Source organism: Arachis hypogaea, chromosome 14, assembly GCF_003086295.3.
Source record: "Arachis hypogaea cultivar Tifrunner chromosome 14, arahy.Tifrunner.gnm2.J5K5, whole genome shotgun sequence".
NCBI classification, from domain to species: domain Eukaryota; kingdom Viridiplantae; phylum Streptophyta; class Magnoliopsida; order Fabales; family Fabaceae; genus Arachis; species Arachis hypogaea.
Window position 1 is genome coordinate 89,729,773 of NC_092049.1, and position 18,642 is coordinate 89,748,414.

Below are 18,642 nucleotides of genomic sequence, written 5' to 3' on the forward strand. Positions count from 1 at the left end.
ATTAATAGGGTGTAAGCAGAATCAAAAGCAGTTATAACATATACAATAATTAACAATTAAACAGAGATATACATGTAGGCAAATCAAAATAATGCACACTCAAACAATTTCACATAAATGTATATAATGCATACCTATCCTACTAGCCATGAGCTCACGTGTCGGTTATATTGCCAGAATCCAACACATTTGGTAGCTAACCAGGATATTGTTTCTCTTATGTACTCAGGAATATAGTACCCACCACACTCTTGGGATATAGTGCCCGCCATACTTCTACACACCGAGAAAAATCACGAGCAAGTGAGATTTACCACCGTTCTTGTTCTGGTATATCTCGGCTCAGTGCGCAAGCAGGATATACCACCGTCCTTGCCACGTCCTTGCCAAGAATAAATAGCAATAAAAATGCAAACGGGCTATACCACTGACCTTGCTAGAATATATCTCTGTACATTATCAGTCTTATCATTCATGTTTTATGTCAGAGTAGTATTTAGTAAGTTCATTACTCATCAGCATTCATCAAATCATCATTATCTTTAACACTCCAAACCACAATCTTGTTCAGATTCACCAAGTTCATCATTTAGTTATGCTCAAACTCATTTTCAAGCCTAAAAAATATTTATCAGACCTTAATTGGGGGTTATAGAGTTTTACAAACTTGCCGAGAAAGCCAAACAATCAAAAGTAGAGAAATTTTTCAAAAAACAAGGCCTATGCGTACGCATCACCCTTGTGTATACGCACCCACCAGAAAGCCATTCCCAACTTGTGCATCCGAACAAATTGTAAATTTCTCTTGTCGTGCGTATGCACACATTCGTGCGTACGCACGAGCACTTACTCTCGCTTTGTCTTGTGCGTGTGCACAATCTCGCATGAACGCACAAGACCAAAATCCTGGTTTTTCTACAACATTTCAGATTTTCAGTTTAAAACATCAATTTTTAATCACTTATAACTTCTTCTAAAAAATTTAGTTTTCCATCATTCTTATAAAGTCTCATCACCACCTTTAATTTAAGATAAATTTTCTTGAAATCTACTAAGTTATGACCTGTCGAAGTTGGTCAAAAACTCATTTTTACCAAATATTACACAATACTCATTTTGACAAATTTACAAATCCAACTTAGTTCAAATCACTCCAATACCATTTCTAAACATGTCAAACACTCAATCATTAATGATCAACTATTCCAGGCCTAATCAACCCAATTCTTACTCATTTAATATATTTTATCAACTATGTTCATTAACAACCACACATACAACACTCATAGATCCAAATTCACAACCAACCAAACATTAACTATCTCATTCTCATACAATAATTCATACCACTTACCTCAACTTACCAACTAGGGATTCTTCACCCTATCACGGCCTCCGCCCCAATTTTCACATAAATTACCATTTCCATTATGCAGACACATACACATATATCATTCACATCATCACTCAAGCTATCATCCAACCAAATAGTCACCACAACAATCAAATCATGCATACTCATACATATACCCACTCAACTAATCACAACAATAACCAAATTCATTCAATCCTATCCTAGAAAAAATTAGCACATGCATTCACATAATCTTACACAATACCTACTTGAAACTAAAACCCGTACCTCTAGACCGGCGGTTTCTCCAACACTTTGATTTTTTCCAGGAAACTCCAACCTCCATCAATTCAAGCTCTACCATTTTCACACCAAAGCGATCTTTGAATCCAATCCCGCACCAAAATGTACTAAGCTAGTTCTGTTTCAGCCCAAATCCAATCCAAACAAGCTTTATTCCATCTAATCACAAAATTTTTACATAATTTAACCTAGGTTTTCACATGTAGTGGGAAAATTGGAAAATTGAGATTTTTTACCTTAACTCACTCAAGTTTGGAATAGAACCCACTTAAAATACATGCTAGACCACCCTTAAAGGACCAAAGTCACAAGATTTCAACATCATATACCCCAGAAAAGTGAATTGGAAGTGAATAGAAGACTTGAAAAAGATATTCAAGGTTCCTTACCACAATATTCAAATAGAATTAAAAAGGGATCCAAGATAAACGCGTGGCCACAAATGCCTCATCAATCAGAGCTCCGAATTGAAAGTTATGGAGGTTTTTACGATGAAGTGAATAGTATTGTGTTAGGGCATTAGTTCTTCCCTCTCTTCTCTCTTCTTGTGTTGAGTGTGTGAAATGAAAGGTAAGATGAGTGCTAAAATGGCTAAGTGGGGGTGGTTATGTGTAGGCCTTGGGCCCAAGTGTGTTCCAAGTTCGAGTTTTGCATGTTTGGCCTAATTTTGGGCCAAAACCTTTAAGATAAGTATTTTAATTCGTACTCTAAATATTTTTATCCCTTCAAATTATAAATTCTAATTTCTTAACCTTCTTAGCTCATAATTAATTTATTAATTATGATTTAATCGGGCTTTATAATGACCGTTGTTAACTACGATTTTCTAATACGAGCCTCCTAAACCAATTCAAAACATATAATTTCAAATACAATAAATCTTTAATCTTTCAAATATATAAGGTATCAAATCAAATTAAATAATACTTTCTCATTAAAAATCTTTTTTTAATCATGTTTTTTTAATTATAAGAAATGTGAAATATATTTTACAATTTCAGAATATATAAGTGAGTATCAACAATACTTCAATGTTTCAAAAACACATTCAAATAAAATTGAATATTCTAAAATAATGAAAAACTTCATCAAACATGTATACAGTCTCATGTAAAGTTCTTAAAGTGTAAGATTCACATAAATAAATTATTTAACTCTAATAAATCTATTATTTTAATCAAACTGAAATTCTTCAATTATAATTTCATAAGTATATTTAGAAGCTCGTAATAGCATAAACTAAAAGTAATTATAATTGTAAAGCCTACTCACAACTTAGTCCCAAGGACCGAAAAGATCGAGCCCGGAGTGCCAAATTAAAAGGCGGGAAGTTTGAAATAGAATGGAATGAAAGAGTGCAGAATTTGGACCATAGCAGTGGCAACAACTTCAATTCTCACAAAAGCGACAATGGTCACTGATAAACCACTATTTTATGGTTTATTTTGTGTTTAATTGTGTGGTTTTATCATGATCTTTGCCCACTTATTCATTAAATAAGCATGCATTTATATTTCCTTCCTAAAGTTATTGCATGATTGAAAACTTGCTTCCTAGCGACTTTTAATAATGTATTTTATTTCCCCTTTATTCCATTCGATATCGTGATCTGTGTGTTAAGTGTTTCAGGCTTTATAGGGCATGAATGAGTTTGAGATTGGGAAGGAAGCTTGCAAAAATGGAAGAAACACAAGAAATTGAGGAGATGACCAGCGAGAAGCGACGCGGCCGCATGTACGACGCGACCGCATGGAGAAGAACAAATCGCAGTGACGCGACCGCATGGATGACGCGACCGCACGGCATGGAATAGCACGAGTGATGCGGCCGCATGGATGACGCGACCGCGTGGCAAAGCAGAATGCCGAATGACGTGTCCGCATGAGCGACGCGATCGCGTGACATGCGCGATCTGCATAATCTGCAGAATCGCTGGGGGCGATTTCGGGCCCCATTTTGACCCAGTTTTTGGCCCAGAAAAGCAGACTAGAGCCAGAGAACATGCAGAAACCAGAGAGAACATTCATTCCGCATAGTTTTAGTTTCTAGATCTAGTTCTACCACTCCTCTAGATTTTCTCTCTACACATTCATAGTTTTTAGGATTAGTTATTTTTCGTTATCTTTGCATTGGGATATTAAGAAGAGTTATTGCCTCATCAAAACTTCGACATTCTAGTTCGTTCTCTTCACTTGTCTTTTACTCTTCTATGTTCCTTAATTTACTTAATTTTACTATTGAATTATTTTAGCATTTATTAATACAAGAATCACTTTTATTTTAAATTAATCTTTTGAGCATTATTTATCATGTCTTTCTTTAATTCCCTTTCTTACATTATGAATTTTACATTTACAATGAGTGAGTAGTCCCCTAACTTGATGGGGAGTCAATGAAAGGAATCCTTGAGTTAGAATGCTCAAGAGAAAGATTGTAATTGGGTTTATTATTGGATTGCTCTCTAGTCACTAACACCAATCCTCCCAAGAGTGGATTGGAACCTGTGAATAGAACATCATTCCAACTTGTTTGACTTTCCCTTACTTAGTAAGGAACAACTAAACACAATAAATCTCAATTGTCACTTAATCTTGAGAGTACTACAACAAGAATAGGGCTTCCATCTAATCAACTCCCAGTCAAGGCTTTTATTTATATTTATATACATTCTCTAATTTAATTTTCTGTCATTCAACTCAAACCCTTTTGAAAACCTTCTGATTAATAAAATAGCCCACTTTCCTGCAACTCGTTGGGAGACGACCTGGGATTCATACTCCCAGTATTTTAATTTTAATTTCTGTGACACCCCTTTTTAAATTGATAAGCGGATTTCTGGTTGGTTGAGAACTATACTGGCAACGCATAATTTATAATCATTCTTAACTCGCATCAATTTTTGGCGCCGTTGCCGGGGAGTTGCAATAGAGTGCTAAAGTTATTAATTGGAATTTATTTATTTGCATTTTATTTTATTTTGCTACTATGAGCTGCTTGTTTCTTTCGTTAGATGACGCATTCACTTCCTGATCCAAGCTTGCCAGTATTCGATCCTGAGATTGAAAGAACTATTTCACGAATAAGGCAAGCTCGGCGTCGGTTAGCCCTCTCTGAGGGCGGATTTGAAATGCCATTTGAGGAAGAAACCAGCTCCCGTTCTACTGATTCAGTTGATTTACGTACAGGTAACATGGCGGCAGCCAGAAGAGTTACTATCCAGGAGGCTGGAGCCCCTGATTTTTCAATGCAACCGTTCCAAGCGCATCATCCAGCGGTGGCTATAGATTTTGAAATAAAGACCGCACTGCTCAATTTGATGCCCAAGTTTCATGGATTACCTGCTCAGAAGCCTATCAAGCACCTGAGAAATTTTCAGGCAGCCTGTTCTACTGTCAGGCGTGATGGTGCAGATGAAACTTCAATTTTGCTGAAAGCTTTCCCGTTTTCTCTTGAGGGAAAGGCAAGAGAGTGGTACTACACTCAACCAGCAACAACTGTATCCAACTGGGATACGCTCAGAAGAGAATTTTTGGAAAAGTTCTTTCCAGCTAAAGTTACTGATAAACTGAGGAAAGATATTTCCATGATTATTCAAGATGAATCCGAGACGCTTTATGAATACTGGGAGCGCTTCAATAATCTTCTGGAAGTATGTCCCCACCATATGATTGACAAGATAGTGTTATTTGGTTATGTCACACAGGGCATGAGGCCCCAAGATAAGATCACATTGGAAAGTGCTAGCAATGGGTCTATGAAAAAGTACAAGACTACTGATGAGGCGTGGCAATTGATTAGTGACTTAGCTGAATCTACCAAGAATCACAGGCAGAAACAAGGCCGTTCAAAAGCCGTTGCAAAAGTATCCTCTAGCAAAGAGACTACTACTCTAACTCAGAGTATCTGTGAAATGACCAACTTGCTGAAGCAAATGCAATTGAATCAACAACAAGTTCAGCAAGCTCAACCTTCTCCAGCACAGCAAAACCAACAGTTAGTCCCACAGAGAGTTTGCAGAATCTGTGCTGATTACAGTCATTATACTGATGAATGTCCGCAGCTCCAACAGGAAGACAACACCGTGGCAGCCACTCATAACTTCTATTACTGCCCCAACCAAGAGTACAATCAAGGTGGCAATTACAACCATGGATGGCAAGACAATTCTAACCAGAATTGGAGGGACAACAACAACAGGGGAGGCAAAGATAATCAGGCATATCAGAGATGGAATAATAACAACAACAGACAGCAGAATCAGAATTAGCCTTACAGAGTATCTCACCTGAGGCAATCCCAAGGACCATAGAATACCCAACAGCAGACCTCTCAAATTACCTATCCTTCTTCATCTGCCAATGATGACTTACTACAATCTATTGATCAGAGACAGCAGACCATGGAAAATAACATTAATGCCACTCTAAATGGCCTGAACGCTACTTTGCAAGCTCTTGTCTCACAGATTGGATCAATGAATAACTCCAATAACCAACCTTTGAGCTCCAGTGGAATTCCCTCTCAACCATTACCCAATCCCAAGGGTGGTATTAATGCTATCATCCTGAGGTCTGGAACCACACTACAGGAGAGGAATCAGGAGGAGCCAAACCCATCAGAGCATGCCTCAGCTGAAGAGGTAGTGGAAATAGAAGATGTTGAAGAAGAAGAGGACATACAGGACATAGCTGAAGAAGAAGAAGTGCAACCACAAGAGGAAGCACCAAAAGGCGTAGACACTGCAGAAGATACCACTCCCATTCCATTTCCACAACTTGCAAGGAAGCCCAGGAAGCAGCTGGAACCTGATCCCAAAATGGTAGAGATATTCAAAAAGGTTGAGGTAACTGTTTCCCTTTTTGATGTTATTCAACAGGTACCTAAATATGCAAAGTTTCTAAAAGATTTATGTATACATAAAGACAAAATTAATGAATTAGAAACTATTCCCTTAGGAAGTTCCATATTGCTTTAATGGGAGGTTTACCTGAGAAGTGTAGTGACCCAGGTCCTTGTATGGTTAATTGTACTATAGGTGGTGTAGTATTTTCTGATTGCATGTGTGATTTAGGAGCATGTGTAAGTATAATGCCTTTGTCTATATATGATATTTTAAGGCTCCCTCCCTTAAAAAGGTCGGCAGCTCGTTTTGTGTTAGCAGATAAAAGTATTATCACAGTGGCTGGAGTTGCTGAAGATGTATTAGTGGGCATTAAAGGGCTCACATTTCCCATTGATTTTTATATCCTGGAGATGCCCCAGAATGCCTCGGATAAGCCATCATCAATCCTACTCGGAAGACCATTCCTGAAGACCTCAAAGTTCAAATTAGATGCTTTTTCAGGAACATACTTTTTTGAAATAGATGGCTGAATAGTGATCTTCAATCTGAATGGAGTTATGAAGCATCCTCCGGAGGATCATTTCATCCTCCAGTGTGACATTATAGATGAAACCGTAGCTGAAGTTCACCAGGAGGAATTTGAAGAGAAGCACAGGACAAGGTCCAAGTGTGGGGACATTCTCAGAGGACAATAACAGTGCTTTGCCATTGTTACCAGCTCCAGACAACCCAGAGCCAGAACATGATCAGAAGTTAGAATTAAAACCCCTTCCTCCACACCTCAAATATGCTTACCTTGAAGACGGGCAGAAGTTTCTGGTTATCATTGCAAGGGAACTCACTTCTCAACAGGAAGAGCAGCTACTTGGTGTGCTGAGGAGGCACAAGAAGGCAATTGGGTGGAGTTTGGCAGACATAGTAGGCATCAACCCTCAAGTATGTGAGCATAGAATATTTTTAGAAGAGGGAGCAAGACCTGTCCATCAACCCTAGAGAAGACAGAACCCCACTATCCTAGAGGTTGTCAAAAAGGAAGTAACCAGACTACTAGAGACAGATATCATCTATCCCATCTCAAACAGTGAATGGGTAAGTCCAGTACAAGTGGTGCCAAAGAAGTCTGGAGTCACTGCAGTGAAGAATGAGCATGGAGAGCTCCTGACAACCAGAGTTCAGAACGCCTGGAGGGTCTGCATTGACTACAGACGCCTCAACCAAGCAACCCGTAAGGATCACTATCCTCTTCCATTTATTTATCAAATGCTGGATTGCCTGTCAGGTAAATCGCATTATTGTTTTTTAGATGGTTACACAGGTTATTTCCAGATTCATATAGCCCCTGAGGATCAAGAAAAGACCACTTTTACATGTCCTTTTGGGACTTATGCTTACAAGAGAATGCTCTTTGGCTTGTGCAATGCACCAGCTACTTTCCAAAGGTGCATGATGAGTCTTTTCTCTGATCTTATTGAGGATTGTATGGAGGTTTTTATGGATGATTTTAGTGTATACGGCAATTTCTTTAGCCTTTGCTTAGATGAATTATCTAGAGTATTAGACAGATGTGTCAGTACAAACCTTGTATTAAATTTTGAAAAATGTCACTTTATGGTTAAACAAGGGATTGTACTAGGACATGTTGTGTCTAATACTGGCATTTCTATAGATCCAGCAAAGGTGGATGTTATTTCTACTTTACCTTACCCCTCTTCTGTGAGGGAGGTCCGTTCTTTCCTTGGCCATGCAGGTTTCTACAAGAGATTCATTAAGGACTTCAGTAAGGTAGCACTTCCCTTATCAAGATTACTGCAGAAAGACATTGAGTTCGAGTTCAGTGACAATTGCAAACAAGCGTTTGATATGCTGAAGACCGCACTAACTCAAGCCCCAATTGTAAGAGGACCAGACTGGAGCCAACCATTTGAAATTATGTGTGATTCTTCCAACCATGTAGTAGGAGCAGCACTGGCTCAGCGTGAAGGTAAGGACCCCTTTGTTATTGCTTATACGTCTAAAACTTTAGATGCCGCTCAGTCTAATTATACTACTACTGAGAAAGAGCTTCTTGCTATTGTTTTTGCTCTGGATAAATTCCGAGCCTATTTACTTGGTACGAAGGTAGTAGTGTATTCAGACCACGCAGCTCTAAAGTATCTATTATCTAAAAAGGAGTCCAAACCAAGGCTTATACGTTGGATACTGCTATTACAAGAATTTGATTTAGAAATTAAGGACAGGAGTGGTAACCAAAATTTAGAGACCACTTGAGTCGCCTTGAGTACATTACAGATGACTCCACTCCTATAGCTGATAATTTCCCATTTGATAACCTGCAAGCAGTATCTGAGATAGTCCCTTGGTATGCACCTGTAGCTAATTATCTAGTTAGCCACACCTTTCCTCCATACTTTTCTAAGCATCAAAGAGACAAGCTGAAAAGCGAGTATAAATATTATATATGGGATAACCCATATTTATGGAGATGTGGCGCTGACCAGGTAATTAGACGGTGTGTGCCTCAATCAGAATTCCAGTCCATCTTAGAGGCCTGTCACTCATTTGAGAGTGGAGGACATTTTGGCCCTCAAAGAACTGCTAGAAAAATCTTAGACTGTGGATTCTGGTGGCCTACTCTTTTTAGGGACGCTGCTGAATTTTGTAAATCCTGTTTCCCATGCCAGAAATTTGGTAATATATCCAGGAGGGATGAGATGCCTCAACAGATTATGCTTTTCTGTGAAATTTTTTATGTTTGGGGCATTGACTTCATGGGTCCATTTCCAAATTCCAATGGTTATTTTTATATATTGTTAGTTGTGGATTACGTTTCCAAATGGGTGGAAGCAATTCCTGCCCGCGCTGATGATGCTAACACTGTTGTTTCCTTTGTGAGAAACCATATTATTTGTCGCTTTGGATCACCACGAGCAATCGTGAGCGATCAAGGCACCCATTTTTGTAACAGGAGACTAACAGGATTGATGAAGAAACATGGGATAATCCATGAAGTTGCAACAACTTACCATCCTCAGACTAATGGGCAAGCCGAGGTGTCAAATAGAGAGATAAAGCGTATCTTGCAGAAAATAATCAAACCTTATAGAAGAGACTGGAGCACCAGGCTACAAGATGCACTCTGGGCATACAGAACAGCATACAAAACACCCATTGGGATGAGTCTTTTCCACTTAGTTTATGAAAAAAGCTTGTCATCTCCCTGTTGAAGTAGAGCATAAAGCCTTTTGGGCAGTAAAGGAATGCAACATGGGGATTGGGGGAGCCGGAGCTGAAAGAAAGTTGTAACTGCAAGAACTGGAAAGCCTTCGCCTAGAAGCTTATGAGAACTCAAGACTATACAAGGAGAAGATGAAGGCTGTACATGATCATCACATCAAGAGGAAAGAGTTCCAACCTGGGGACTTAGTCCTCCTTTACAAGTCTCGACTGAGGCTCATGCCAGGCAAGTTGAGATCTAGATGGGAAGGTCCATACAGAGTAGAGAAGGCCGAACCATACGGAGTTTATCATCTTAGCCATCCTTCAAGCTCTGAACTTATCAAAGTTAATGGACATCGTTTAAAGCTGTACCATGGCGAGAAGCGAAAGAAAGACAAGGAGCTCGAGATCTTCCGCTTGGAAGATCCCCACATACCCGAAGACTGAGCTAGTGGAGCGTCCAACTTATGGACATTAAAGCAAAGTGTTAGGTGGGAGACAACTCACCATGGTATGATCGTTCTTTTCTTTATTTTTTTAGTTTTCTTATTCAATAACTCTTCTCTTCATTAGTACATTTCGTGCATCTGCATTTACATACTTTTATTTTTATTTAAAAAAAAATGTTACGCGACACGACTGCATCATTGACGCGTCCGCGTCGCAGGTGTTGGGAGAGACAATTAAAAATGAACAGAGAGTCACGCGAGAGCGTGGCTGGAGGTGTGCCAATGGCACAATTCGGCCCACACGATCGCGTCGCTGACGCGACTGCGTCATATGGGATCAGTGGCCTCCCATGCGACCGCGTGCCCCACGCGGCCGCGTGACCAAGGATTTTGACGTAATAATGGTGCACAGCTGAAAGTTGTGCTAGAGTGGTGCTGGACTCGCGCTGGACGCGCATTCCACTCTCGCGACCGCGTGCCCCACGCAGCCGCTTCACATCCCAATAATTGCCCACTCACGCGATCGCATGCCCCATGCAATCGCGTCACCCAAAATTTGGCATTTAATGGTTTTGAATAGAGAGTTGTGCGAGTGCGAGGCTACCCTCGGGCCAATGGCATAAAACGGGTCACGCGATCGCGTGACCGACGCGACCGCGTCATTCACTTTAAGCGCAAGTCGCGCGACCGCGTGCCTCATGCGATCGCGTCGCTTGCGTCGCACAGCCTCCCTAATTCTGCCAACTATCTTATCTTTTTCTCCCCAAATCCTATTTTCTCTTTTTCTCCTTATTTCTTCTACCTTTCTTCCTCCCGACCTTCTTCCTTCTTTCTCACTTTTTACTTTCTCTCACCGCCATTAACAAGGTTTTTCTTTTCTTCTTCCCTCCTCACTTTTCTATTATTCTTTTTATTTTTATATGTTATCTTCTTTTCTTTTCTTTTTACCTTCATTGTTCTTATTTTCTTTTTCTTTCCTTTTCCTTTTTACTTGGTGTTATAAATTTAATTGAGTCATTATTTATAATTATATGCTTGTGGATTGTTGTAAATTTTTTTGACAATTATATATTACTTTTTAAGGGATTACTTGCATGTTCAAATTATTATTTTCAAGAGCTTATTCTACATGCATGCTATGTGTTTGTGAAAAAGCCCATATGGCATTATGAACTTCTCTACATTTTTCTACTCTAATATTCAATGCTTGCTTTTCATAAAATCCCTTTACTACTTTATCAATTGAATTTAATTGTCAATACAAACGTGATAGTTAGTTACGAGTGATAACATATTTAAATTGGACATTGAATGCTTGATCTACGCTACTCATGCCTTTGCCTGCATGCCAATAAACCCCTTGCATTTACTTGTCCCTATATGCCCTTGCTATGTTTCCACTGATGACTTTTTCCATGTCGTCCGGACCATGTGTAAACGTCATTCTTCTTTATTGTGCATTGCTTATCACTTACACCACCCTCTTCCTTGCTCTATTTCTTTCAATTTATTTTACTTTCTCTTCCCTTTTTCAGGATGGCCACCAAGAAAGGAAAGGAGAAAGCTACTCCCAAACAACCAGCAAGAAGAGGTACAAAAAGATCATTAGTGGCAGAACCCTCTTCAACTGCAGTAAAGCCCTCAACAAAGAGATTTAAGAGGATTATAAAGGTTGATGAAAAAGAGAAAGCTTTCCCAGCAAAGGACACTGCGCGATTTCCCAATCGCTACTGTGAGTTTTATCATGATCTTTGCCCACTTATTCATTAAATAAGCATGCATTTATATTTCCTTCCTAAAGTTATTTCATGATTGAAAACTTGCTTCCTAGAGACTTTTAATTATGTATTTTATTTCCCCTTTATTCCATTCGATGCCGTGATCTGTGTGTTAAGTGTTTCAGGCTTTATAGGGCATGAATGAGTTGGAGATTGGGAAGGAAGCTTGCAAAAGTGGAAGGAACACAAGAAATTGAGGAGATGGCCAGCGAGAAGCGACGCGGCCGCATGGACGACGCGACCGCGCGGAGAAGAGCAAATCACAGTGACGCGGCCGCATGGATGACGCGACCGCGTGGCAAAGCAGAACGCCGAATGACGAGTCCGCATGAGCAACGCGATCGCATGACATGCGCGATCTACATAATCTGTAGAATCACTGGGGGCGATTTCGGGCCATATTTTGACCCAATTTTTGGCCCAGAAAAGCAGACTAGAGCCAGAGAACATGCAGAAACCAGAGAGAACATTCATTCCGCATAGTTTTAGTTTTTAGATCTAGTTCTACTACTCCTCTAGGTTTTCTTTCTACACATTCATAGTTTTTAGGATTAGTTACTTTTCGTTATCTTTGCATTGGGATATTGAGAAGAGTTATTGCCTCATCAAGACTTCGACATTCTAGTTCGTTCTCTTCACTTGTCTTTTACTCTTCCATGTTCCTTAATTTACTTAATTTTACTATTGGATTATTTTAGCATTTATTAATACAAGAATCACTTTTATTTTAAATTAATCTTTTGAGCATTATTTATCATGTCTTTCTTTAATTTCCTTTCTTACGTTATGAATTTTACATTTACAATGAGCGAGTAGTCCCCTAACTTGATGGGGAGTCGATGAAAGGAATCCTTGAGTTGGAATGCTCAAGAGAAAGATTGTAATTGGGTTTATTGTTGGATTACTCTCTAGTCACTAACACCAATCCTCCCAAGAGTGGATTGGAACCTGTGAATAGAACAGCATTCCAACTTGTTTGACTTTCTCTTACTTAGTAAGGGACAACTAAACACAATAAATCTCAATTGTCAATTAATCTTGAGAGTACTACAATAAGAATAGGGCTTCCATCTAATCAACTCCCAGTCAAGGCTTTTATTTATATTTATATACATTCTCTAATTTAATTTTCTGTCATTCAACTCAAACCTTTTTGAAAACCTTCTGATTAATAAAATAGCACACTTTTCTGCAACTCGTTGGGAGACGACCTAGGATTCATACTCCCAGTATTTTAATTTTAATTTCTGTGACACCCCTTTTTAAATTGATAAGCGAATTTCTGGTTGGTTGAGAACTATACTGGCAACGCATAATTTATAATCATTCTTAACTCGCCAATTTCCGCTCGCATCAGTCACAGCACCAGGCAAAAGCAATAAATTCAAATTGAATAAAAAGATAAATGTAGTTATAGTTCTAGAAAATCCAAAACAGAATAGAGGCAAAAAAATAAATCAGAACAAGTGCAAGACAGCAAAATAAAATGGTGGCAAAGATATGATAAAAATAGAACAAACTATGGGAAGAAGCTAGACCAAAACAGTGGCGAGACAGTGTTGCCGATGAGTTGGAAGAGGCTGAAAAGAGGCTGAATAAGACAAATTGGAGCAACGGTGGACAATAACAATTCTAACTGCCTTTCCGACGATATCCTCCTCCTTCAACGAATGGTGGTGAGCAGGGTATTAGAGGCAGGACCATGACAAACCAAAGAGAAAACAGTTAGAGCAGTAGCCACGCAAGGAGAAAAACAGCTCAGCAAAAACCTCCTCCGACAGCAACGGCGGCAGCAGTATCAACACCCACCACTGTCACCTCTCTTCTCGGTGAGTCTCCTTTCCTCTTTTCTTATCTTTTTCTTTCCTCTGTTTTTCTCTTGATCCTTTTTCATTCTTCAATTCTGTTTGTGCTCTCTCTCTCTCTCCTCAAGCTCGTCTGCAATGACAATGGCTTCCTCTATCGGTGTCGATGCTGTCATCTCCTTCTACTTTCCTCTCCCATGGATTCGTGCCCTCTCTTTCTTGCGTTTTGTCTCTCTTTTGTCTGTTGGGGGCGGGTTGTGAGAGAGGTTGAAAGTATGGGTTTAATATGAGAAATTAGGATTACGATTTGGTAAGAAAAACAAGGATAGTATAGAAATTTAATAAAAATTAATTGTTTATGTGAAACAATCAAATATCAATCGATTGTATTAATAAAATAATTGATTGTTTGGAAGATAAAATAAATTAAATATTTGATTTTGTCAATTTAACAATCAATTGTTAAGGCAAAATAATCAATTGTTGTAGCTAAAAATTTAAATTTCTTATTTAAGGAAAGTAAAGAATCGATTGTTCGACAAAAAATCAATTATTTAGCTGTTAGAATATATACAACAACTAGATTTTATAAAATATTTTATTTCTACTAACTTTACAGCGGATATCAAGTTTGAATGCCTATAATTGGTGTGGAAAATACAATTCCTTACAAATACTTAGGGATCACTTAAAAATCCTTAGAAATGTTCATATAAGTCCATTGGTACATCTAATTTAAGTATGCTTTCATTGAACCAAAATTTATCATTATTTTTTAATACTCAATTTATCTACCTCTTAAGTATCTTATGCTTATTGACTAATACTAAAAATCGTAGTTCTTATCCATGGTTTATCAAAGTACATTATCTTCATAAGTCGTTGAAAACAAAAACAACTATCATTCAAATTTTTTACACCAAATTCATTGTTTTCTTCAAAAAATTACTAAACTTTTGTATCAATTATACATAGATCGTGGTTTTAAATCGTGATTATGTGTATGTATATGTCAAATTATAATTTTAAACCACGATTTATTTATATTTAAACAAGCTAAGATACAATTGTAATTGACCCGACCGTTACAAATATCAAGTCATTAATCGTCATTATGAGTCATAACTCGGCAGAATGAAGCATAGTTCGGCATTACGTTATTAATCGGCAATCAACGTCATTAATCGGCAAGTTACGTTACAACCAGGCCTAACGGATTATATCCTAAAACGTCCAATGTAACGTCATTACCCATCAAAGCCTAATCATTACTCTTCAATTCCGAAGACCAACAGAAATGTAACCGACCTTACTTCACCTATAAAGGTATGGTATTCTATCTTATAGACACTGAATTCTCAATAGTAACTTAAGCTTTGGAGTGCCTTTGTAGGTACACTCACCCTTGTTTCTTGCTCATGCTCTGTGCGATTGGACATCCCCTCGGAGTGAAGCTCGGATTTTTCCAAGGCCTAAAAGATCGGCACCGAAGATAACAACTCGGCGTCGGCTCTCAAGAGCTGAACTCCACCTTCAGGTATCCACACAAGAACAATTGGTGCCCACCGTGGGGCCGAGAATATAATCCTTTCCATATATCATCGGCCTCGACGTTCTCGCTTGGAGTCATGGCTGAACAACTTCCACCCACACCATCTGAACTCCTTCAGATAGTGACCGAGTTACGGCAAGCCAACCAGCGCATGGCCGAAGAGAACCAACGAATGGCAAATCAAATTGCTAATTTGAATAACACCCAAATTGAAAACAACAATGATCGACAAGAACGGACAGAAGAAGCCGAGCATAATTCAGGGCCGACGCATGTCTCTGAAACTGCTCGGCACGAGGAAGAGCAACCCGAGCATAATGAGGAAGCTCGGCCAGACGACGAGGATGACAACCTAGAAAGCTCCCCTGGACCGTTCACGGCCGAGGTGATGAATTTCATGTTGCCCAGGAGGTTCACCCTGCCGACCACACTAACCCCTTATGATGGGCTAGGTGATCTGAAGAAATACATCAAGAAGTTCACTTCCATAATGATAGTAAACGGTGCATCTGATAAAGTTTTATGTCATTATTTTCTATCTTACTTAGACGGTCCTGCACTTGATTGGTTCTGTTCTTTGGCTGCAGGTTCTATTTCTCGCTTTCGAAAAGCCGGCAGCTACCCAGATTCAAAAGGCACAAACAGATCAAAATACTGCTCTTTCCACCAAAAGAACGGACACACTACTGACGAGTGTGTCATCGTCAAAGACCTTCTGGAGCGACTAACTCAGCAAGGTCACCTCGACAAGTACATCGGCGGCCACATACAACGACGAACACACCCCTCTGGTGACCAAAGCTCGGCGATACAGCATGGCCGAGATAAAGATCGACCGAACACCAATCATCCCGACCAATCAAGGCGTATTATTAACTGTATTTCCGGAGGTTTTGCAGGTGCAGGAGCCACAAGCTCGGCAAGAAAGCGATCTTACCAAGCTATGCTTTCCACAGAAGCCGATCAAACTCAACAGCAGACACTTCCACACTTTCCTCAGATAACATTCCAGACAGCTGACCATAACACCAACGTAACAAATCTAGACGACCCGATCGTGATTTCCCTGCAGCTCGAAGATCTCCTAGTCAAAAGGGTTTTACTGGACCCTGGGAGCAGTGCCGATGTTCTCTTTTACTCCACATTCCAAAAGATAAAACTCAGCTGAAACATCCTCCAACCTTCCACTAGAGACCTGGTTGGTTTCTCAGGTGAGAGAGTCCCGGTTATGGGCTCTGTGTGGTTACAAACCACACTCGGTGAGTTTCCCTCATCAAAAACATCAGATATTCAATACTTAGTTGTTCATTGTTTTAGTCCTTATAATTTGATACTTGGCCGACCTTTCTTAAATAGGTTCGGCACCCTAGTCTCTACAATTCATCTCTGTGTTAAGCTCCCTTTGGAGGATAACACAATTGCAACCATTCACAGTGATGCCCGAGAGGCAAGCGAATGCTACAACAACAGTTTTAAAAGACCTAACCAAAACATACAGCCTCATGTGCACAACATCGGCAACCAAGACGACCTACCAGCCTTGGCCGAACTTGACCCCAGGGCAGGAACCCTCGAACGACCAACCCCGACAGAGGACTTGCATAAAATCTATTTCACAGATAGCTCGGACAAATTCACTTACGTCGGTTCCACATTAAGCTCGGAAGAGAAATCCTCATTCCGAGTATTTTGACAACAAATGCCGACCTTTTTTCTTGTACCCCAGCTGATATGCCAGACATCAATCCATCAATCATATCCCACAAGCTGGCATTAGATCCATCTGTCCGACCTATAGCACAGAAAAAGAGAAACCTCGGCCATGACCGCAAACAAGCCTCCTTGGAAGAAACCAAAAAGCTCATTAACGCCGGCTTCATCCAAGAAATCAGATTCACAACATGGCTGGCGAATGTTTTCATGGTAAAAAAATATAACAGTAAATGGCGTATGTCTGTTGATTTCACCGATCTTAATGATGACCAGAATTCACACCCCATATAAAATGATGAATCCGTTCTTTTGGCAAGCGCACCAAAAATTATCGTCAAGTAATAACCCACAGTGGAGTGGGATCGTATCCACAGAGATCGGTAGATTTGAGCAACTTTAATTAATTGGTGAATTAGTTAAGCTAAGCAAAACAAATTGTGATTGCAGAATTATAAATGGGCAGAAACATAAATGGCTCAAAAGTAAAGATAAGCAGTAAAGTGCAGAAATGGAAATGACAATAATGTAAAGTGTAGAAACATAAATGACTCAAAAGTAAATGGGAATGGGGATTTGCAGAATATAAAGAAAGCAATAAAGAAAGTGGAAGATAAGAATAGGGGAATTCATTGAGATTAGCAGATGTTGTTCTCTTTGGATTAAATCCAGTTCGTCCCAACTTCAATCATGCAACTCATTGACCTCTTGGCAATCATGATTGATTGAGCCCCAATCCCTTGATGACTCAATCTCTCAGATCTTGATCAATAGCCAACTCCTTGGTCTAATTGCTTATGAAGAGAGATATTCTTGGTCCCTGATTATACCACACATCATCATAGGTCCAAGTAGAGGGAGGATTATATGTCACCATATCCAAACACGAAAACCCAGATCCTACTCAAGTGTGAGAAGGGATTTCTATCATGGTTTCATGTTTCCTTTTCCAAGGTTCCCATGAAACCCATTTTGCATTCAACCTCTTTTTCAAGATGATTGAACACTAACATTAAAACAAAATTCCTTCTAGGAAATCAAAGAGAAGATGAAGAGAAGAAGAAATCAACTATCATTAATCCATCAAGTACAACAAATATCCCTCTCTTAATGAGAGAGAATTTAGCTACTCATAGCTCAGAGAAAAGTACAAGAGATGGAAGAGATGATAAAGTGGAAAGTAAATCTAACTAGAACTAATAGCTCAACTGCTTAACCCCCTTTCTCAGTACTTTCAGGGGCTTTTTATACTACTCCTATCACTAAAATAAAGAAAATACAAAAGAGAAAAGAAAAATACAATTTGGAGGGAAAAGAAACTTAATAAACGTGACTTTCCAGGCTGGCGTTTGGCTGGCGTTCAGGTGGCGTGCCACGCCTAGCCTCTAACATGCCAAGCTCTTCAAGTGGCACGCCCTCTATGTTGATGTCCCTGGCGTGCCACGCCTTCAAGTCCAAGTGGCACACCCTGGGTCTTCTTAAGTGTTGGTGTTGGCCTGGCGTGCCACGCCTTCGAACCAAAATGGCACGCCCAGGCTTTTCCTTCTTCCTTTCTTCTCTGGAAATTTGAACTAGCATGGCACGCCCAGGGTCTGGTGTGCCACGCCCATTATATGTGCTTGATTATTCTCT